Genomic DNA, 23,253 nt, shown 5'->3' with positions numbered 1-23,253 from the left:
ACACACACACACACACACACACACACACACACACACACACACACAGAAAGATTGAACATGGATTTTTTTCAATCTAATGCATAGAATAAAAAAAAATACTCACAAGATAAAATTAGTAGTAATCTAAACAGTAACTGAACAATAGCCTTCATCCTAAATTTTCCAAAGAACACCTCTTCACTGCCCATGAATCTATTGCCTCAATGCACTTTCTCAAAGTTCAACCAGAAAACGTTAAGTGTTTTGGAGGACAATTAGAAAGTGATCATCTTATGAGGGAATTTTACCTGCCATTAGAAGATCATAGATTTAACATTAGATGCAACCTTAAAGTTTATTTAGTCCAGCTTTTCATTTTATAGGTGAAGAAATGTAGGCCCAGAAGAATGATTTGCCTAATGTCACACAGGGATAGTGAGTAGCAGAGTTGAGACTGGAACTCAGGTTTAAATCTAGCATTTAGTCTTCTCTATCATGCTCTCTAATTATATATAATGTCAAAAACAAAAGCCTTTTAGAACACATTGCATAGCATACCCATACCTTGTGGATCCCCAAATGACTGGGGGTCTTTGCCCCAGATGCCAGTCCTTTGAGAATTCTTCTTGGTATTCATGGTATATGTATTCATGGTATAATTCTCTTGGGCTGTTCAACATTAATTCTGATTAAATAAATAAACATTTATTAAAAGTGCCATCTCTGGATCAGGCACTGTACTAGGAAGAAGGGGTATAAAGACAAAAATAAAACAATCCCTGCCCTCAAGGAACTTACATTCTACAGAAAGAGACATTGTAAAAATAAATATATACAAACCATGCAGTTATTATGGGGTGGGGGGAGACACATCAGCTAGGAGCGTGGTATCTGAAAGTTTCTAGAAAAGACTGGGAAGAGGGTCCATGCCCAGAGTCCAGATCACACACAGCCACAAATGAGCCTTACATATTTCACGGAAGTTCTTAGTCTCCAGGATTTGGGAACTATCACAGTCTCCAAGCAAACCTTCATCCAAGGATCCAAACCCTCACTTTCCTCTCTCTCTGTATCTCTCATGAAATCAGAAGTAAAGTATATGAATTTATCCTGCAGCAAGAGGGTTTTAGGTTTGACAAAATAAGGAACATCTTGCTGTCATTGGAATTCTTATACAAATGCTCAAGTTGTCATGTAAAACTTCCTCAAAGTTTTTAGGAATGTATTACATTCTCATCAATCAGGGATTGGTTTAGTTTTAGGTGATATGTTTTTGCCTTATCTCTAGAAAAAAAAAAGAAAGATGAAACCACAAGGTGAATTTCATTCCATTCTAGACTTAAAACACTGGAATTAATGTATGAATGAATCCCTGGAAACTTGCAAGAAGAGAGATGACAGCCTGTCTGGGAGAATTCAGTATGTTTGATGATTTCTCAGTGATTTAACCTCTAGATTCTATAGAATTTCCAATGTAATTTCATGAAATAAACTGAGTAAAACTTGGGAATTTTCTGGAATGCCAAGAAAAGAGCAGGAGTTAAAGATGAAAATCATAAAGCCACTGCTCACTGTTCTTTCCTCATCTGTTGGAAATCCTAAAAAGTTAAGCAGTAGCTGCCTAAAGTGACAAACCTTTGAAAAATTGGAGCCTTCCAGATTACCAAGCACTGACCTCTGTTCCCATTATTGATTGCAAAAATCAATAGAAAATACAGAACTCGAGTTAATAATAGTCAACTCCAAATATGTGCAAATAGGCCAGCCAATTTCTCAAATCTGGGCAGCTGTTGGTTCTGGCTCATCATCTATATCACACCTCCTAACATCAAGTGTTCCCCAAGATTCTGTCCTGAACCCTTTTCCCTTCTTTGTCTTCATTACCTCATTAGCTGCCAGGGGTTCAGTTATCACTTCCATGCTCATAATTCATAGATCTCTATATCAAGCTCAGTCTCCTCCCTAAGCTTCAGTTCCTCATTGCCAGCTACCCATTAGACATCAAATCGCAGAGACATCTCAAAATCAACATATTCAAAAGAGAAGCAATTTTCTTTTCTCTAAAATACATACTTCCAAATTTTCTGTTTTTGGCAAAGGCACCATCATTTTTCTGTTCTCCCAGATTAATAACTTTGGTATTATCCTCAACTCCTAAATTTTCCTCAATTCACATGTCCAGTCAGTTGCTGTGGAATTAAACCACTAAGTCTCCTTTAATCCACATGTTCAATCAGTTGCAGAAGAACTCAATGCAGTCAACCAGGTGCTCCACGGAACCATTAGGACTACTCCCAAAGCGGTTGCATGTAACTCCTTAGATGATGCCAGGACAATTAGAAAGTAAAATAACATGAATAATGAAGCTTGAGATAGCCCAACAAAGCTTTTTGCAATCATACACATGGGGAGACATTGACATCTGAAGGAATAACAGGACAACCCAAAGGAAATGAAGATGTGACAATGAGAAGGTGGATCTTCCCAGTTTTTCCTACCCCAATTGCTAGCTTTAGAACAGAAAATGTTACCCTGCTGTCTATCTCACAAGGATGAAAAAATACTTTTTTTTCCTTGCTGCTGCATTGTGACTCTAAGAGTTTACCTACACCTTAGTCAAAAGAGATTTTGCTCTTATTAACTTCAGACCACTCCAGATGCTTGACTTCTACACAATAGAAAAGCTGAACGAAAAGTTTTCAAAAGAAAACTAGACAATAACTCTGAATGACAAGTATAGATGCAGCATTTGCTGAGTGAATACCAAAGGCAGCCTAGGCAAATATGGCCATGTCAAAGAGAAGCAAGCAATGTTCTGCTGTGTGGGCAGAAACAGAAAGGATTTCAGAGAGATGACTGGAACTAAAGACAGAGGTGTAGGATGAATGTGTAAAGTCTGATACACATTCCAGAAGCCTGGGGCTGGTGGGTCAGCAGGGGAGGATTTGAGTAAAAGTTGAAATTTACCTTTCAATTGATTTCCAGAATTATACAACCAATTGGGTTTGAATGAAACAAGAAGAGAGTTGGGCACTGAGTTAAATTAAGGGTTTCTTCCCAATCAGTACTCCACAACCCTTTCATGCTTTCTTATTGACTGCTTAGAGCCCAAATCCATCATAATACTAAGCCTGGATAGCATGCTCTTATGATCTTCTTTCCACTACTCCCATCAAAACTTACTTGTCCTATGCTCCATTATGTCAAGGCTTCACTCTGCTAGGTGACAATTCAGTCATCTCTGCTAATGTACTATTGTATGATACATTCCAAGTATTATCTTCTTTCCCTTAATGTCTTTCAGAAACATATATATTTTCCTTTACCCAAATGAATTATTCTAATGGTGGAATTTCAGACCTCATGACAAGCCACTTGCAAGCCATTTGGAAGCACATGGGTCACCAGCATCTTGAATATAATAGGTTGCAAGTAGAGTGTCACCTAATTAATTCAGTATTCCACAAATATTTAAGTGCTTATTGTCTACTAGATACTGGGAAAAACAAAAAGACTATTTTTACGGATCTTACGTTCTGCTGGGAGGGGGGCAGTTGCAACATATGAATAGGTAAGTAACTACAAGGTAATTTGAGGAGGAAAGAATATTAATAATGCAGGGTGAGAAAAGGAGAACTGTGAGAATACTCAACAGAAAGTGGCACCATAGCTGAGCCTGTAGTGAAAATAAGGACTCTGAATGGCAGAGCAGTGTAGGGAGTGCATTGAAAGCATGGAGAAGATCTCTGTAAATACACAAAGGCAGAAGATGAAGTGTTGAGTTGGGAGTTTAGATAGTAGCTATCCACTTGGGCTAAACTATAGAATGAGTGAAGGGGTGTAAAATGTGAAATAGGACTAGAAATGTTAATCAGAGTCACACTGTCAACTCAATAGAGTTACATGTCAGATTGAGGAGTGTTTATTTTATCCTTGTGTAACTGGAATCCACTGAAGGTATTAGAGTGACACGGTTAGACCTTACCTTAGAAAAATTTGAGCAATTGTATAGAGGATAAATTGGAGAAGGAAGAGAATAGAAACATGACAATCAATTATGTAGTCTATTTTAATTATCCAGATGAAAAGTAATGAGAGCTTTAACTAGCATGATAGCTGAGTAGAGAAAGAATGACATAGACAATAGGACTTGTAAACTGATGAATAGATATGTGAGGATGGAGATGGTGAGGGAGAGAAAAGAGTCACAAAGGATTCCAAGTTTATTAAATTAGGTGACAGTAAAAGAAAAATCATGCTGAGAAATATGACTGAAAATGGAGACTGGAGTCTCCTTGTGGAGAGGCTGAGATGTTAGGCAGAGGAGTTTGATTTTTATCCTAGGAGCGACAGATAACCATCGAAAGATTTATAATAGACATTTCCTCAGGGAGAATTTCTGCAGTCATGTAAGAGATGAATTAGAAAAGGGAGAAACTGCGAAAAGACCTATAGATAGGTTAATACAATAATCAAAATGAAAAGCGATGACAGCCTGGACTAGGGCTAGTAGATGTGTAAGCAGGGAAAAGGGAGTAGCTGTAATGGGACTTGGCAATTGATAATTGGATATAGGGATGAAATGGGATGGGCAGTGGTACAGGAAACCGAAGTATCTAGGAGGTCTCCAAGTTTATAAAGAACATGACTGGGAAGACGGTGGTACCCTCAATAGAAAAAGAGATGTTCAAAGCATAATAGAAGGGAAGATGATGAGTTCTATTTTGGATGAGTTGAGTTTGATCTGCCAACATGACCATCAGGTAAAGATGTTTCATAAGCAGTTGATGATGCAAAACTCTGGAGTCCTATTTTTATGTAGAAACTGAACCTCATTCAACCTTTAGAAAGCATTCAGATACTAGATGACCATTTGGAAAATCACTTCATCCTACATATTCAAAGATTCTGAAGCAAAAAAAAAATTATGCAAATTCTTGGGATCATTTGTCAAAGTCCTAGGATTCTTTGACAGTCTGCTAGCATTGACATTCTCATATGATAAAGTCATGGCTCAGGGAGATGGTTTTCAAGGAAATACACATTCTGATGTTCCAATGGACACTTTAGCAACTTACTCCCTTGCCCCTGGGAAGGGACATAGTGGCCCCTAGGCAATGGACAGCTTGTACCAGAAATATTCACTAAGTAATTTTGGACATAGACACCATAGTCCTCCAAAGTAGTTCCGAAAGGTAAGGGCACTCAAGCAAGCATGGAAATAACCCACATGAGGAATTATAAGGTAATGGATTTAGAGCTGGAAGGAACCTTAGAGGCCATCAACTCTAACCCTTTCATTTTACAGATGAGGAAACTAAGGCTGAGAGAAATTAAGTGATTTGTATTGGGCACACAACTATAAAGAGTTTGAGGCAGGATGTGAATTATCCTCTGAACCACCTAGATTACCCCTAATCAATCAACAAGCATTTATTAAGTGTCTACTATATGGCACGTATTGTGCTATGTACTGGGAGAAATATAAATATGTTGTTAATCAGTTGTTTCAGTCACGTCCAACTCTTTGCGACCCCATTTGGTGTTTTCTTGGCAAAGACATTAGATTTGCCACGTCTTTCTCCAGTTCATTTTACAGATGAAGAAACTAAGGCAAACAGGGTTAAGTAACTTGCCCAGGGTGACACAGTTAGTAAAGTGTTTAGGACGGGATTTGAACTCAGGTCTTCCTAACTCCAGGCCCTAACTCTACCCTCTGCACCACCATTGATCACATTCTTACATTCAGGGACTCTGACCATAGAGTTCATACTCTTTCTCACTCTTATACTTTTCTGCATGCCACAGAAAGCTTAGTCTGTCTCCCCAAAATCCACCAGCAGCATTCCCACGCACTGCTTCCCTAAAGCTGCCTACAACTACTCTGAACAAAAGAGCTGAAGCAATCTTTAGTCCTAGTGCCTTTGTCTATGTACTAGCCCAGAAGTATTAAACTCAAATAGAAACAGGGCCACTAACCCATAAAAAGGATCCCTCTTCATCATATATTGACTTAAAAAACCATTTAATAACTTTATCCACGTTTTATTGTATTTTTTTATTAATTTTTTAAAATATTTCCCAATTACATTTCAGTCTGGTTCAGACCACACTGGAGAGGGTTGCAGGTTATGTGTTTGACACTTCTTTTGCAATCAAATTAGATTGCTGCTAACTGTTCTTTAAATATGTCTTTGCATTCACAGAGGCTATCTCCATGTCTATGTAGGGTAAATACTGGCTTTGTGAGATATGAATGTGTACAGGAGTTTTTGTAGTTGTTCAGTTGTTTCAGTTTTGACCAACTCTCTGCGACCCCATTTGGGGTTTTCTTGGCAAAGATATTGACTCTAATTCTGACACTCTATCCACTGTGCCACCTAGCACTCCCCTTCATGTACTGCACTTTCCATCCAAAAACTGTACAACCAAAAACTGTACTACCTCCTCTACCTAACTTGACCACACATCTCCAACCTCCATATCTTTGTGTATTTTTCATTTCTGAAATATAGTCCCTCCTCACTTACTACCTCCTCACTCTTAGAATCACTGACTTCCTTCAGGGCCACCTTCCTCCTGTGCCACTTCCTAAAAAGAGCGGTTCCTGACCCTTCTGGCTGTTAGCCCTTTCTGTCTTCTCAAACAATCAGGTATCTGTTTACATGCTGTGACCCCTAGTAGATTATAAGCTCCCTAAGGGCAAGTACAGTTATTCATCTTGGCATTGTATCCTCCTTATCTAGCACAGTGTCTATCAAATAATAGGCAATTAATAAATGAATGTTGGATTGCATTAGCTCTGTAAAACAGGGATGATAGAAACTGTATTACCTGCCTCACAAGGTTATTTTGAGGTTCAAATGAGATAATCAATAAGCATTTATTAGATACCTAGTGTGTGTTGGGCATTCTGCTAGGAGCTAGCAAGACAAATCAATGAAACAAGTAATATAAGTAAAGCATTTTCAAAATTTAAAGCACTTTATAAAAGTAAGCTATTTTTCTTGCTAACAAGTATCCTGAAAATCAGACTTTTCACTAATTCCAACCGGTTCTCCCATGCCCAGGTTCACAAGATTTTTGCTTCTAACTATTGGAGTTTTATCTTATTTTATTTAAGAGGACCCAGGAGCAAAAATGATCTCTGCTCCTAAGAAGTCTGGGGAGGAGAGTTTAAAATGATCACTTATTAATTTTATTAAAATGTTTCAAAGAGAAAGATTGAAGACTTGGATGCTGAAATATTGTGATCATCAGAGATGGGGAAATACAGGACTGTCATGGCTTGGAGTAAGAAGGTTTTTAGCTCAATTAGATAATAACTGCTTTAGAAATTGAATGGCAGTAAACATTATAAAATATTTGTGAGTCTATCTGCCAAAACAAACTCAGGAACTATATGAACACAATTACAAAACACTTTTCACATAAATAAAGTCAAATCTAAATAACTGGAAAAATATCAGTTGCTCATGGGTAGGCCAAGCTAATCTAATAAAAATGACAATTCTACCTAAATTAATTTACTTATTCAGTGCCATCCCAATCAAACTACCAAAAAATTATTTTATAGAGCTAGAAAAAACAATAACAGAATTCATCTGAAAAAAACAAAAGGTCCAGAATTTCAAGGGAACTAATGAAAAGAAATGTAAGGGAAGGTAGCCTAGCTGTACCAGATTTTAAATTGTATTATAAAGCAGCAATCCTCAAAACTACTTGGTACTATCTAAGAAATAGAGTGGTGGATCAGTGGAATAGGTTAGGTATGAAAGACACAGTAGTCAATGACTATAGTAATCTACTATTTGATAAACCCAAAAACTCCAGCTTTTGGAATAAGAACTTACTATTTAACAAAAACTGCTGGGAAAACTGGAAAATAGTATGGCAGGACCAACATCTTACATCATGCATCACGATAAAATCAAAATGGGTATGTGTTTTAGCTATAAAGACTATAAGCAAACCAGGAGAGCAAGGAATAGTTTACCTATCAGATCTATGGAGAAGAGAAGAATTTATGACCAAACAAGACATAGAAAACATTATGAAATGTAAAATGGATGACTCTGATTACTTTAAATTGAAAAGTTTTTGCACAGACAAAGCAAATGCAAACAAGATTAGAAGGGAAGCAGAAAGCTGGGAAATAATTTTTACAGCCAGTGTCTCTGAAAAAGGTCTCATTTCTAAAGTATACAGAGAACTGAGTAGAATTTATAAGAATACAAGTCATTCTCAATTGATAAATGGTCAAGGGATATGAACAGGCAGTTTTCAAATGAAGAAATTAAAGCCATCTATAGTCATATAAAAAAATGTTCTAAATCACTATTGATCAGAGAAATGCAAATCAAAACAACTCTGAGGTACCACATCACACCTATCAGATTAGCTAACATGACAAAACAGGAAAATAATAAATTTTGGAGAACATGTGGAACACATGTTGGAACACTAATGCATTGTTGGTGGAGTTGTGAACTAATCCAACCATTTTGGAGAGCAATTTGGAACTATGCCCAAAGGGTTATAAAAATGTGCATACCCTTTGACCCAGCAATAGCACTTCAACAGCTGTATCCCAAAGAGATCATACACATGGGAAAAGGACTCACATGTACAAAAATATTTATAGCAGCTATTTGTGTGGTGGCAAAGAATTGGAAATTGAGAGGGTGTCCATCAACTGGGGAATGGCTGAACAAGTTGTGGTATATGAATGTAATGGAATACTATCATACTATAAGAAATGATGAGCTGGACGACTTCAGAAAAACCTGAAAAGATTTATATGAATTGATGCTGAGTTAAATGAATAAAACTAAGAGAACATTGTACACAGTAAAGTCACATTATGCAATGACTGACTTTGATAGATTTAGCTCTTCTCAGCAATGCAAAGATGTAAGACAACTCCAAAAGACTCATGATGGAAAATGCTATCCACATCCAGAAAAAGAGCCATGAAGTCTGAATGCAGATGGAAACTTACTATTTTCTCTCCTTTTCTTTTGCTACTTTTATTTCTTCTTTCTCGTGGTTCCTCCCATTAGTTATAATTATTCTATACATCATCACTAATGTGAAAATATGTTTAATATGAATGTATAAGTAAAGCCTATATCAGATTACATGCTGTCTTGGGGAGGGGGGAGCAGAGAGATAGGGAGAAAATTTAAAACTCAAAATCTTATAGAAGTGAATGCTGAAAATGAAAAATAAATACATTATTTAAAAAAAAAAGAAAAGTAATTGAATGACACAGTATCAGGGGCAGATTGGAAACAGGCATAGGTTTGACTGCTAGGAAGTGTGCCTTCATAGAGTGACATCTGCAGCACCCCCTGAGGCTGTCACTGGGAGGTCTCATTTGCATATTAAACAAATATTTAAAATTAGCCAAGTTGCAAACAATCAGAAGCTGGCATATCAAACTTCATTCTTCAATAGCAACAGCAGGGACTGAAGATAACTAGGTGTTCTCATCTGAATTTGTAGGGAGCAGTGCTGGTAATCAGTGGTTTCTGTTACTGATGAGCATTTGAAATAGGGACTATAAGGGCAAAGAGAATACCAGATTTTTTATATTTCTACTTAATCTAAATTCATTATTCAAATGAACTTGATTTTTTTGTTTGTTTGTTTTTTACTAGGATCCATCAGTAGCACAAGAGAGCTAGAAGGTCTTTAGAGGTCATTTATCAACATCACTAACAACTACAAGTTGGTTAATAACATTTTATTAAGTGTCTACTATGTGCCAGGACTCTTACTAAGAGCTAGGTGTACAAATGTAAACAGAAAGAGAGACAGTCCCTGCCTTCAAAGAGCTTAAACACATAAGGGAGCAGGGAGGATAGGAGAAATGGGGGAGGGGGATGATGATGGAGAAGTCCAGAGGAGTATTACATGGTGGGACATGAAGAGATGGTTGCTTAGGGTGCCCTCCTTAAACCTAGGTTATGAAAGGAGCCTTTTACCCTCCAATCAGAAAGAGGGGTCCTAGTGTCAGAGGGTACTGAGTCAGTGTGAATCCCAGGACTGAAGAGATCTCTTCAGGGCATGATTGAGGAGTCTAGAAGAGTGCAGCTGGTTGGATCTCATCAATGGATAGATAAAGTAGGTTGGGCTAGAGAGGTCATCTAGTTTTCTGAAATCACATGACCAGTTGGTGGCAAGATACACTTCCTAGTGTGATATGCTGAATAGGGAGATGGCACTAGAAGTTGAAGTTGAAGGAGGGAATACTTGAGAATGCTAACTTTGAGTATGGAGAAGAAATTATGAAAAGAAGACATTGATATTTTCTTTGAACATTTAAAGGATTGGTTTGCAAAAAACTTGTTCTGTGCAGTTCTGAAGGGCAGAACTCTAGAATCAATGTGATAGAAGTTACTTGGAAGTAAATTTTGTCTCAGTATAAGAACTAACAGTGGGATGGGCCACCTTATGAAGTAATGAGAATAACATCACTGAAAGTATACAGAGGATAAATGGCCAGTCATTAATGACATTTTTGCATGGATTTCCACACACTGGAAAGGAAAGTATGGGAGAGGGGGCAGCTAAGTGGCTCAGTGGATAGAGCTCTGGCCCTGGAGTCAGGAGGATGTGAGTTCAAATCTGGCCTCAGACACATGATACTCACTAACTCTGTGACCCCAGGCAAGTCACTTAACCCCAATTGCCTCACCAAAGAAGCAAAAACAAAAACAAAAAAAGTATGGGAGAGAAGAGGTATTAAACTACCAAACTGAAAGTTTACAGAGCCATTGTGCTGACCTCATTGTTGTATGCCTGTGAAACCTGGACATTATACCAGCACCATGCCTGAAAACTAAATTGCTTCCATTTGAATAGTCTTAGGAAGATTCTGAAGATCACCTAGAGGATAAGATACCAGACACTGAGGTCCTTTCTACAGCTAAACTGCCAAGCATTCAAACTCTGCTTCAGAGTTCAACTCTGATGGGCTGGCCAGGTTGTTTGAATGCAAAACGTAGGCTTGCCAAAAAGACTATTTTATGGAGAACTCACACAGGGCGAGTGCTCACATGATGGTCAGAAGAAGAGATACAAAGACACTCCCAACGTCTTTCTTAAGAACTTTGGAATTGATTGTGTGACATGGGAGACACTGGCACAGGACTGCTCAGCACAGCATGGTGTGACTACATCAGAAAAGGTGCTATGCTCTACGAGCAAAGCAGAATTGAAATAGCTCGAGAGAAACACAAGATATGCAAACTTAGAGAATCCACCCCAAAGGTTCACATGGACTATTTGTTCCTGATCTGTGGTAGAACACTCTGAGCTCGTATTGGTCTGATCAGCCACAGTTGTATACACTAAAACTTGACTCTAGCATAGTGATATCATTTTGGTACTCTTCAAAAACGAAGGACAATAAAAAATTACCTCAGAGGCAGGTAAGTGTTAGAGAACTAGGTCTGGAGTCAGGAAAACCAAAGTTCAAAGCCAGCCACAAATACTAGCTATGAGACCACGGGCAAATCACCTAACCCCAGTTTTTCTCAATCATAAAATGGGAATAATAGTGGAACTTACCTCTCAGGGATGTTATGAGGATCCAGTGAGATATTTGTCAAGTGTTTAGCACAGTACCTAGCACGTAGTAGGTACTTAATAAATGCTTATTTACTTCTAGCCCAGAAATTTTATGATTCCTTAAGAGCAGAGATTTCATGTTATTATTGAACCACAGCATATTAGAGCTGGAAGGAACTCTTTGATTGCCCTTTATTTACAGATAAGGAAACTATGGCTCAGAGAGATCAATGTATTTTCCCATTATCACACAGCTACTTAGTGACAGAGCCTGGACCACTCTTTGGGTATCTTGATTCCTAAATCATTGATCTTTTTACTACTGACTATCTCAGTGCTAGACAGGAAGGCACATAGTAAGTATTCAGTGCGTATGTATTGAAAGTTAGTTGAATAAAGATGACAGGATCATAGATTTAGAGGTAGGAGAGAATTTCAAACGAGGTTAGTCCAATCTCCTCAATTTATCCATGAGAAAAAGGAGAACTAGAAAGGTTGTGACTGACCCAGGGGCATACAGATAGTAAGGGGCAGAAATGGGATTTAAATTCAGGTCCTCTGACTACAAATCCAACATTCTTTCCCCAAGAAAGCACGCTGCAAGAGACTACAACTTACTTCATTATTCTTGATGTTTTCAAACAAACTAAAAAGGAGAACTTGTCAATAGAAATGTGTCCATTTCAATTCTGTAATACTGGTACCATGAGGACAGGGCATTAAATTCCCAGAAAGGACACATTAGGCCCAATAAGCATCACTGTATCCAAACATTATTGGCTCACTGACTTCCATAGATAACTTTAGAGATAGTTATTTTCTTTGCTGAGAAATCATGGCCAGGTATTTTCAATGAAAATGAGTTTTGCAACCTCTAGCATGCTAGAGAAAAGGAAATATTTTGACACTCTGTTCCAATAATAGATAATTTGGTATAATCTCTAGAGTAGATAAGCAATGTGAAACAATTTGCTTCCTCAAAGAGAGACTGCTTTTCTGGGATGGCTATATCATCTCCCATGCCTACTTTTGGTGTTTCAGAAAGGTAATAAGAAATTTAAGATAATATACTTCAAATGTGTTAGTCACAGAAAGTCTCATTCCTATGCTACTACCATTTCTGCCACTTTTTTCAGGTTAGAAGACCAGTGTGTAGTGGCAGAAGTGTACTGCATTTAACTAATTAACCATGGATTACCACAAAATGAAGTTTATAATAGAAAAGAGAAGGGGGAATCAGTGCCAGGCATGGGATATGGAGTAAAGACATGAGAAACAGCAATTATAAACCAACCAGCTTAGGACATCAGAATCAAGATTATAACTAAAACAGCTGCTGCTTCCAGAAGCCAAGATGGCAGAGTAAGAAGTAAATCGCTCTCACCCTCTCTTATTGACCTCTGAAAGCCCAGAAAATATCACCCCAGGAAAATCTCTAGAACAGCTGAACCAGCAAAAAGATGGGGTGCAGTAGTCTTGTAGCCCAGGAAGCTTGCAGGACTAACAGGAAAGGCCCCTCTAGCAGAAGGAGCAGTACAGAATGGGAAGCATCCCAGCAAGCTACTGTAAAGCCCCACCTCAGCATACCAGGGAGAGATCCTGCACTCCAGGCTGGTGGAGCAGGCAAGCATTAACACCAGTGGACACCACTTTGGAAAATTACCACATGCCAAGGCATTCTCTGGCAGCCAAGTCTCCTGGTACCTAACAAAACTCTGGGAAGCGCATCTCCAAGAGGTAAAGTTCCAGACTGAGAGACATCCTCCAGCAGTGAAACATCCCTGTGGAATTTCCCAGGTGAGCAGAAGCCAAAGACAGGAGTACAAGGCCTGGGTGAGCAGGCAGCTCTTTTTGTGGTGGTAAAGTATTGGAAATTGAGAGGATACCCATCAATTGGGGAATGACTGAACAAGTTGTGGTATATGAATGTAATGGAATGCTACTGTGCTATAAGAAATGATGAGCTGGAGAACTTCAGAAAAACTTGGAAAGGCTTATATGAACTGATGCTGAGTGAAATGAGCAGAACCAGGAGAACATTGTACATAGTAACAGTCACATTATGTGATGACTAACTCTGATAGACTTAGCTCTTCTCAGCAGTGCAAGGATGTAAGATATCTCTGAAAGTTTCATAATGTAAAATGCTATCCACCTCCAGAGAAAGAACTATGGAGTTTGAATGTAGATCAAAACATAGTATTTACTCTTTTTTTTCTTCTGTTTTGTTTTGTTTCTTCTTTCTTGTGGTTCTTCCTATTGGTTCTAATTCTTCTTTATAACATAACTAATGTGCAAATATGTTTAATAGGAATGTTTATGTGGAGCCTATACATTAGTTGTTGAAAACTAAAAATAAATTAACTTAAAAAAGAAATTAAAAAAGAAAAAAATATTATAACCAAAACAGACAGAGCCCCCAAACACAGAAAAATAACCTCTGAAGCCCATCTACAAAATTTCCTTGTTAAAGAAATTTTAGGCCAACCTTGAAGATGAATACATCTAAAAATGGACTTTATAATGTTTTTTTAGCAATTTCCTCTTCTCCCAGGGGATTTTTCTGGTAGTAAAATGATTGAAATCTGCGTTCTCTTTTTCATTATCTAAAATAAATCTGAGAGATTATTTGTCATTAATAACAATTATTGTGATAGCTGATAATCTTATAGTATAGATAGAAAGCACTTTATTTATAAAGACATATATTTCTTAATTAATCCTTACAACAGCTCTGTAAGTTAGTTCAAATATTAAAGGCAATGTTTCAAGAAATAATTCTACTGCAAGGATTTTTAGAGGTGAAATTATTACTTGCAGCCATTAGAACTAGTTCCCACAAGTGCGACATGCAGTGTATTTTCTTCCTGGGCCTAGGATTGTTAGGGAAGTAAAATAGCATAAAAAATGAAGCCTGAGCAGAACTGCAACTAGCAACTTTGGTGCCCAGGGCAAGGCACTTGAAATGCATCCTCAAATCAGATTTTTAATTAGCCAAGTGGAAATAATACCAAGGAGTAATTAAGTCAAAGTTAAAAATATGAAGAGGAATTAAAGCACAAGAGGGGAGAACCTGGGAGATGACCCCTGAGGAGTAGGGGAAGGGTGAACAACAAAGGCCTTGGGGCACTGTTGCTGAGGAGCCACCACCTTGTTGGAGGAAATGGGGTGGGGGGAAAGGAGGCTTTGAGCAAGCAGAGCCTTGTAAGAGTAATTCACAGGGACATGGCTGCTTGGGGAAAGAAGTAGGTCATATCATAACTTCTATTTTAACTAATTATACTTGCTATTTCAAAACTAAGCTCAGATGTTTCTATGCTGTTGAAATATTGCAAATGCTGTCAAAACATAAATGTAAGACATTTCTAAATTATACAGCCTTTAAAATCATTGCTTAAATTTTTTTTGTCACTATCTCAATTTTGGTACCCTAGGGCAAAGCCCTAGTTATCACATCCTAGTTATGGTTCTGACTCTGAGCCAGTCCAACAAAACCACATCTAATCCCCCAAATCATGATAAATTATTGGTGTCCTTAGAAGGAACAGGATAATCTAGGAAAATGAAGTGACAAGAAAATGAAAATTCATAGAGGTTAAGGCACTTACTCAAGGTAATGCAACCAATAGGTACTAAGTTCCAGTACTAAGACTCAGATTGATTGGCTCCAAGTCATTTATCACATTCCACTATACCCGATCTAGACTAATTTCAGAATAGGGCTCTACTAGCCACAAAGGTGTCAAATTAACCTTAAGAGTCTTCTCTTCATCTGTTTAGTACAAATCCAACAAGATGGCTGAGAAATTTCAGGCAACAATATAGACTTTCCCAACTAAAACAAATGGTCAGGTATACACAGATCATTGTTTGAATGTCATTTGAACAGTGCTTGACTGATCAAGGGGTGTTTTGATCTTCTTTGTCACCAAAGTAAAATAACATAGTCTGACTCTTTTTGCACTGCTTACTCATGATCCTGGCCAATTACTTCAGTTTTAAACTCTTTGTTGAGGTAAGAGTCTTCTTCCAATGTGGAGAATGTACTGTCCCAAGCTTCAGGGGTTTGTATAGCTGTTTTCAGAGATACTTCTAGGGACCTGAAAATTTTCAGTTTGTCCAAGGTGCTATGATAAGGGATGAGGTGTTTCCTCTCCACCGCCACAACAAGCTCCACCACACCAGCATTCCTCCTCGCCCCAGGACCGCCCCTCAGAACTGTGACCCAGATCCAAGCACCGGTAAAACAGGAGAATCCTGCCTCAGCACTGGCAAAAAGATCCCTGCAACACCCCTCTGATCAGCCACTCAATTCCCCCTCAGTCTGTGGGCCAGAAGCTCAGGAAACAGCCTCAGCCCCGGGCCGCGCTCGAGACTTGAGGCTGAGACCTACCTCCTCTCTCACCGCAGTCACAGACTTTTCCCACTGACCTTCCAAGTTGTCTTTGGCATTCATGGGTTGAGAAGTCTGGAAACCGCCACAGCTGCCCATGATTCAGCCCTCTGAGGCCTGCTCCAGGTTCGCTGCGGCCTGCACGCTAATGCTGAACTGTGTTTCTCTCCTGGCTCGGCTTGATATACCTTTCCAATCAACCATCCAGGCTGTCTTTGGCTGGAAATTTGTTTCACGCTGCCTTTTTGTGGGTTCTGCTACTTTAGAATTTGTTTAGAGCCATTTTTATAGGTATTTGGAGGGGTTTGGGGGGAGAGCTAAATTAAGTCACTGCTTTCACTCTGCCATCTTGGCTCTGCCCCCCCGATCAAGGGATGAAAGAACAGGTTTTTACAGTTGTAGTATAAACATTGTTAGGTTACAGGAAGCAAATTTTGTTAAGGACATTGATAAAGATGACATAGAATAAGTTGCACTGTTGTTGCTGTTCAGTTGTTTCAGTTATGTCCTATTCCTCATGACCCCCTTTTGGGGTTTTCTTGGCAAAAAATTCTGGAGTGGTTTGCCATTTCCCTATTCAGTTCATTTTACAGAGGAGGTACTGAGGTACTGAAGTAAATAGGGTTAAGTGACCTACTTGTTCAGGGTCACACAGCTAGTAAGTGTCTGAGGCCAGATTTAAACTCATGAAGATGAGTCTTCCTGATTTCAAACCCAGTGCTCTATCCATTGTGCCACCTAGCTGCCCCCAATAAATTGCATACATCACAGCCAACATAATTTTGCTTTCTTCATATCACTTCATTTCCAAAAGTTAGTAAATGAACCTTTGATGACTTGACCAATAAATAGGAACTCTGATCTTTTACATTTATTTCAATGCCTTACATATAGTAGGCACTTAATGAATGTAAGTTGAATTGATTTTGCTGAATCTCATGGATGTGACAGTTCACAGGACATAATGGAGCCACTCTGGGTCACAAGATAGTGGAATCATAGCCAATGGTAAGCCAGTAAATGTTTAACAACTAGCTCTCTGGAGAAAAAAAAAGTACACATGACCCACTTTTAAGTTTAATTGGAATTTATTAATATTTTCTCTATGACAAGTCTATACAAGTAACAAAATAATTAATCACGCCATGATTTGTAGGATTTGCCCATTTCCCAAGGTATAAATGTTCTTACTGAAAATTTAGCAATTGGCTCTTGGGTTTGAGCTGCACCAACATACCCTTGTCATTAATTTAGAAATAGTTAAGGGCCTGGGCAGCTAGTGGCACAGTAGATAGAACACCAGCCCTGGAGTCAGGTGGACCTGAGTTCAAATCCACCCTCACACATGTTATCATTCACTAGCTGTGTGACTCTGGGCAAGTCACTTAACCCTAACTGCCTCACAAAAAAGAAATAGAAGGCCCTTGAGAGGGCATCCAGTATAACACAATCATGGATAAGTGAGTAATATATAGCCAAAAAATATTAAGTGACTTTCCCAGTTTCACACAACACAGTGGAATCCACATCCTGGTCCTCTGAGTCAAAATCCACGCTCTTGCCACTGGACCACCACCCTTTTTACAAAAAGGAGTCTATGGCCTTGTGACTTGCCCAAGGTCACATAGGCAGGAAGAAGTAAAGCTGAGATATAAATTTAGGTTGTCTAGCCTCAAATCCAGAATGTTTTCCATGCATCACATAGGTCAATTGCATTGCTTTGGGCCAAAGGTCATTGCAAAACTTAGAAAACCAAGATGATCTCTCAAGTGCATAGTTTTATTGGCTTAAAAATAGGCATACTGTAACCTTCTGAATAAGTTATAAAGGATGTGATCAGTAAGATGATAGAGTAGTTATTTACCTCATAACTCTCCAACCTAACAACCTCAAAAGAAGGAAATGTGCACCACATCCATAGCTATTAACGCTAAATTCACAAGAGAAAGCAGAAATACCACACAATGTGAAAGCATCATGGAATAATATAGGAGAATTGAAACATTTAAAGATGTCATTCACCCTCCCTACCACCAGTCCACTAGGTGCACCCAACACAACAAGTGTAAGCAAACTCGCAAACTAATTTTTGGGGGTTTAGCTGATCTGACTGCTCCTTGGTCTCCCCATGTTAGTGACTTAGTCTGTACCCTCCCCTCAGCTCCACAAACTCCAGTAGACACAGAAATTATTGATTTTATTCAAACATTCAAAGGAAAGGAAGGTCGGCTGTGTGTTGAGGGGGGAGGGTAGGAAGGAGAAGAAGTGTGCAAAGCCAGCAAGAATGGTAGGGGTCTCCATGCCCAAAGGAAAAAATACAGAAATAGAGCTAGTGTCAATCTGCCCCCAGTTGGATTTACTCTGGCTAGAAAATCATCTGGGGTCCCACACACTCAATTCAAGAAGGCTAGGAAGGCCCAACCTCAGAGTTATGTGCAGGCAATAATTTGTGTACTAGAGTAATGAAAGGGGAAGAGGCCAATTTCAAAGCCAGTTTTAATGATATAAAACTGAAATATTTTTGCACAAACAAGATCAATGCAGGTAAAATAAGAAAAACTGGGTTGGGAAAATATTTTTTGTCAAATACCTCTAACAAAAACCTGATATGCAAACCATAAGGAGAATCAACACAAATATATAAGACAAAGAGAAATACCCCAAAAGAGAGGCGGTGAAAGAATATTATCAAATCATTCTCAAAAGAATAATTGCAAACCATTAAGAACCATATAAAAGATAGTTCCAAATTACTATTAATGAGAAACTTAAAACAACTTGGAGTTTGCCTCATGCCCAAAATATTGGCAAAAACTGTGAAAGAAAAAATGTTGGAGAGACTGTAGAAGCAAAGGAACACCAATACACTGTTGGTGGTGCTACGAATTGTTCCAACCACTCTCTAAAATAATTTCAGGGGGAAATAACTAAAATGCCCATACCTTTTGACTCAAAGATCCAACTTCCAGGAAAATGCTCCAAGGAGTTGAGAAAAGAAAGAAAGTTTGCGTATATGTAAAAATATATCACAGAAACACTTTTGTGTTAGCAAAGAATGGGAAACAAAATAGGCACTACAATTGGGAAATAGTTAAAAGCAAATTATGCAAGAATATAATGGATACTATTTCTTTGTATGAAATAATGAATATAAAGAATTAAGAGAAACATGGAAAGACGTATGAATTGATCAAAAGTAAATTACGCAGAGCCAGGAGTAATATATATATAATAACAACAACAATGCAAATGAAAAGAACAATAAAATGCAACTGTTCATTATATAATTTTAATGACCAAACTAGGTTCTGGGGAAGAAATGAGAACTTCCACTTCCTTTCATTGAAGTGGAAGGAGACTATGGTTATGGAATGTTGCATATCCTATCACATGCAATCAATGGATTGGTTAATTTTGAATAAGTAAGATTTTCCTTTTTTTTTTGGTGGAGGGAGGAGGTCCTACAATGGAAAACCACTTGTTGGAGGAAAGAGTATATTCAGAAATGACTGTAATGTTAAATAGAAAAAGGTATCAATAAAAGTTTTTAATTGATTCAAAATAAAACAGAGCATGGATTTTCAAATACAAGAAAAAAATGTCCCATTTAGAGTTAATTCCATAGAAGAAATTATAAAACCAATACATTGTCTTGCCAGCTTGACTGCATGGTCTAAAAATAAAATTTTGTTCTATCCTTTGAAATAGAAAGTACAGAGAGAAACTAAATAAAAAAAAACTACATTTATGTCACTGAAACATAGTATTGATACAGTATGTCACATGCTTCAGAGGTCAACCTTTCCAACCTACCTCTCAGCAACAATCCTCTCTGTATCAATGACAAGTAGTCAGTCAGCACCTGCTTGTAGATCTCCAGGGACTCCATTCACTATAATCTAGGGCAGGCCAATCCAGTTTTGTATAACTCAAATCACATGGAATTTTCCCTTATATTGAGCAGACATCTTCCTCTTTTGACTTTTCCCCCATTTCTCCTAATTCTACCCTCTGGGACCAGGAAAAGTGCTTATAAACCCTCTTCTTCATGATAGGTCTTCAAATACATGGTTATGTATCATGTTCCCCCTAAAGAGTCCTCTCTTCTCTGGGATAACCACCCTTCAGTTAAACCCTGTATAGCATGTTTGTGTTGGACATTAAGCATCATATATACTTATTGTGTACTGGAGGAAGGAGTATATTCTACAATGGAAGACCACTTACTGGAGAAAAGGGTGTACTCAGAAACAATTGTAATGTTTTCAAAAAGGGCATCAATAAAAGTTTTAAAAATAATCTGTAAGATTCAAAGCAAAACTGAATGTATTTCCAAATATGGGGGAAAATGTCATATTTGGAGTTAATTTTATAAAAGAAATCATCCTACCAGTTTAACTATGCTGTCTAAAAATAAGATTTGTTCTACTCTTTAAAATAGAAAGTATGGAGAATAATCAGTTATTCTTGAGGAAGTCTTACTTCCAAGAAAGTTTTCTCCCAAAAATATAGAACTTACAAAGCTCTACAATAAAAAGAAAAATTAAAACAATATGTGTCACTATAATTGAGTCCAGCATTATAGATTTTGGTGAAAGAAGGTCTTGAAACAGACTGGCATAAATACCTTCAGCCTAGGAAAGGTAAAACTAGGCAGGTAAGATTCTCCTTTAGGATCATTTTTGATTCTTTCTCTTGGAAAAGTCAAGCTTGTCCAAATGATGCCAAGCTATTAGACAAAATCAAATGCCCAGTCACAAAGATTAGTTCCTTCTTTAGAAATAGCCTGTGAATCTATAGAAATAGAACTAAATTGGAACCATTTATACTAACTATAAATCCAATCTTTAATACTCTACTGTTAGACATAGAACTATTTTAATAAATTCTTTTATAAGGATTATCTCAGTAGTACCATGGTGGGAATTTCCACTGCCGTGCTTGCCTCAGGCCATTAATTTGAAAAATATGAGTGATTCCTATCTCTTCATATTCTCATATCCCCCACCATTTCTGTGGACCCATTTACTAAATGGGGTGGAATGGAAGCCTTGAAGGAAAAGGCTTATCTTCTTTCCTACCCTATCTTCTTTCTTTATCTATGGCCTGGGGCCTCTGCTATTTGCTTCTGCTACACAGATTGGACAGTAAATAACTTTACCTTGTTAATCTTAAAAGGATCTTATCTTTATGTTTACCTGCTCCAACCTGGTAAAGCAGATGAAGTTGGTTTGTAGAGTCTCATCATCCTCATACTGAAATGCCCTGATCTGTCCCTCAAGCCAAGCAGAACTCAACTAATATTGTCTTAAGGGGGTAAGCCAGACCCATGGGAAAAATGCAGGTCCAAGTTAGATAGAAAGGGATAGAGAGGGAGAAAAAGACAGAGGAAAGGGAAAGAGAAGGGAACAGGGGGAAGGGGAGAGGAAAAGGGAGAGGGAAAAGGAGAGAAATAGGGACAGGGGAAAGGAGAGGGAAAAGATAGAGATAGAGGGAGAAGGAAATGAATGGGGAAAGGGAGAGGGAAGGGAAAGGGGGAAGAATTTTGTATTTTTGGTATTTTCTAAGCATATTCCAAAGAATATATGCTAAACTTCCCTGAAATAGGACAGGTTAACAAGGAGACAAGCCTTTGAACATTTTGGTAGAGCCAGTGAGAAGGGGAGGAGATAAACCCTCGTCAAATGGGAAGAGACCCAGCAGTGAGGTCAGGCCTTAGCCTTCCTTGCACTATGGATTATGATTAGTTAGTTGTGGAGGAGGGGAAATTGGGAGGAAAGGGTGGGCACTTCCAACATCCACACAACCACAACCTGCTTCAAGAATAATGAAGGTGTCAAGGGCTGAGATGCCCCCCACCCACCCAAATGTACTTATGTCTTAGCCTGATGCCTCTCCATTCCCTATACCTGAACTCAAAAGAATGAGTAGTATGTGAATTTCAGGCATTGTTGCAGGGCTTTATTGCCTTATGATCAGGCCAGCCCTATCTATCTGGGCAGAACTTCTGTGTGATCAAAGCAAGGAGAAAACAACCCTAATCACCCTCATGGCTAGTCCAGTGGTCAATGAATGGAATTTGGAGTTAGAGGACCTGGACTCCGGTTCTAATTCTACCACTGATTACCTTTATTACCTTGGCGAGTCACCTAACTTTACTATGCTTCAGTTTCCTCATCTGTAAAAGGAAGGGGTTGACTAAGTGACTTATAAAAATCCCCAGCTCTAACTCTATGATCCTATGAAAGAAAAGTTCCTTGTTGGCTTTTTTTTGCGGGGGGGGATTGGGAGACTTGCATCTGATAAGCAAAAAAAAAATCTTGGCTCCCTTCATCTCATTTGCCCAAAACTGCTACATGTAAGCCTTCATTACAATGGAAAGCTTCAAAATTTTAATTAAGTTTATTTTATTATTATTATTATTATTATTATTATCATTATTATTATTATTATTAAATTCTCTTATAAGATATGCTGTGTCTTGACTTGTGTTCTGGGAAGAGGAAGGATGCCCCCACTGTATGTAACTTAACACCTGTAAATTCCCAGGGATACAATTGTAAGAAAAGGTTCAATTTTTTTAAAATGTAAATTAAAAGACCATAAAATTCAAATGAGGTTCGTTCCCCAGGTTATAACAAGCTCCATGTTTAATCTTGTTCATGGCTTTCTTTAATTAATTAAATTATTAATTAATTTAATAGATTATTTTATTCATTACCAATTAAATCAATTATGTTTAATTAATTCCCCCCTAAAGAGGGAAGAAAAGAAAGAAATTATATTTGATCTGAACTGTGTGATAAGTACAGCAATTGAGATCTGCTTATTGCTTCCTGCTGTAGTTTTTCATGATGAGGTCCTTCTGAGATGCTTCAGTCTGTGCCAGTTGGCTTTTGGATCCCAATTTTTTGTCTGTCCTGGTCAGGAAAATTCACAGCAGATAGGTAGACCGGTTGTACTGTCAAAATAGATCCCCAAGGTGGAAGTATAACAAAGACAAAGTATATCATATAAAACTGAGAAGTAAAGAAAAATATACACAAAAAAATATTCAAATCAACTATCCCAAGCAAAACAAATCGTGAAGATGGAGGTAGTGGGGATCACAATTTTATATGTAAATGGGAGTGGGGACTAGCCATCAATAAACCCAGTCTTCATGAGCATGAAGCATATAACAAAACTTGGATGTTCACAAAATCTGGTATGGACTCCAGCTCCTGGACTTCTGTCAGCTTGTTCTCCTGACTTTTTGAAGTTCACAAGGTCACAGGCTACTCCTATATTCCCTTCCCTCTTAA

Source organism: Vombatus ursinus, unplaced genomic scaffold (assembly GCF_900497805.2).
Source record: "Vombatus ursinus unplaced genomic scaffold, bare-nosed wombat genome assembly UNPS02014832.1, whole genome shotgun sequence".
Taxonomy (NCBI): Eukaryota; Metazoa; Chordata; class Mammalia; order Diprotodontia; family Vombatidae; genus Vombatus; species Vombatus ursinus.
The sequence above is the reverse complement of the archived record's forward strand: the minus strand, read 5'-3'. Positions refer to the sequence as shown.